Raw genomic sequence first — 1,956 nt, 5'->3', positions numbered from 1 at the left:
TTCGTCATCTTTCACTTCATTTCCAACCAAAAATCCAAAATATCGACAAAAGCACATCATTTCAGCTGCCGACATTTTTAACTTTTTTCCTCAGTGATTTGTCCTTTTTTTCTTAATGGTATTTTATTTTAAACCTGTACTTCACCGTACTGAAAATTTTGAATCCTACTATTCAAAAAATCGAGAGAAAATAACTTTGGTTTATAAATCAAATCGTTGCAGATATGCACCATGGTATAGTTGGCTGTTCCTTCAAACACATCATGCATGAAATCTAAAGTTATATTCTCGCATACGTGGAAACTATCGACTTCATTAAAAGCACATTTTTTCTGGATTCCTTGTTCTGATGGATCGTTTTTCTCACAGTCTTTATCATGCGACTCTTTTGTTCTTAGAAGATTATCTTTCTCAACGACTAAAGTTCTTATTTCAGAGATAGAAGCTTCACATACTCTATATAGTTTTCCGGAATTAAAGGTTTCAATAAAACCTAAAATATCATTCAAATCGAGATTATCGCCCAACATTAATGTGGATTGGAAATGAACTCGGTACTCTTCGTTTCCAACCTTTGTAAGCAGATTATCATGTCTTCACTCATTTAATTCGAAGATCAATTTTTTGTAGATTTCTTCATGTTGACAATTTTTTTTATCGTTGGCATAAAATAAAATAGTTAGAAAAATATTAGTGAATTGACAAGCTAACTGCGGAGGGAAAGAAGGGAAAGAAGGGATCCAAGTGCATTGCCTAACTCACAATCGTCTTGAAAAATAAATAATGGGACGAGAAATCGTTGTTCCCGCATTTATATTTTTCTTTCCACAGCTCTCCCTGAATAACATTACTGTAGATATTTGTCTCATTATACATCTCATTCATGTAATTTTTTAACAATTCGAATGCACCGGGTATTTCTAGGAGTACTTTCAAACTCCATTTTAAAGGTATATATTGTTCGTACAAATCAACTTTGTCCGTCATCACCTCGTCATTAACAACTTTATCTACATATTTACATCCCATTTTACATTTTGTAGACTTAAACATCAGCCCTTTTTCTTGATATAACGAAAACCTCTTATATTCTGTTTGAAATTTACTGAAAATTATTGTAGATGAGTCATTGATTCCTTTCATTTCACTACGTACACTTCGGTCATATTTAGTGCATTTAATTTTCATCTGTTGTTGAACGTAAGTCATGCACGTAACGCGTATTAAATTGATAATGTTATCAGCAAAAACCTGTACCACATTCCGTGGTATAAGGAGATTATTATATAAACTTAAGGTTAATTGTAATATGTCTGTTTCAAAATTAATTATTAGAGTAGCCATATTAATTTCTGCATTAATTATTCAAACTTTTCATGAAAACTAACAACTCAATTATGACGAATACTAGAGTTACAAGATGTAATCGTTCTTTACTTTAATTTATCGAGAGGTTCCATCAGTTTTGTTACAACCGTGTACTGATTCACAGATGTCAATTCGTTTTTGTACACATACCTTTGTAAAAACAACCATACATGTTTGCATTCAGGGCTAAGACCGACATTCAGTGCGAAAAAAGATTTGTAACAGTAATCGATAGCGTCTGTTATTTTCGGCGATTCGACTCTGAAGTTCAAGTTTTTAATAACAACATAAACGCTTGTACGGGGATGTTCAGACTCAGCAATATCTTCGTTTTCTTCCACATTTCCAACGAATGCAACATATGGTCCAATAGTTTTACTGCTCACATCTGCCTGTACCTTCTTTTGCTCTTTAAAAGTGTTCAATAGTTCGTGCGTCTGATAAAAAACAAATAAGTAAAATGAAATATTTAATTATATTTTCTTTTAGAAGTTTCCTTTCAAAAATGTACAATTTATTTTCGCATGTATTTTATAGGGATTGATACTTTGCAATAATAGCAATTTAGTTTCTTACGGCTTTCTCTAT

The sequence above is a fragment of the Belonocnema kinseyi genome, chromosome 3, assembly GCF_010883055.1.
Source record: "Belonocnema kinseyi isolate 2016_QV_RU_SX_M_011 chromosome 3, B_treatae_v1, whole genome shotgun sequence".
Lineage (NCBI taxonomy): Eukaryota > Metazoa > Arthropoda > Insecta > Hymenoptera > Cynipidae > Belonocnema > Belonocnema kinseyi.
The sequence above is the reverse complement of the archived record's forward strand: the minus strand, read 5'-3'. Positions refer to the sequence as shown.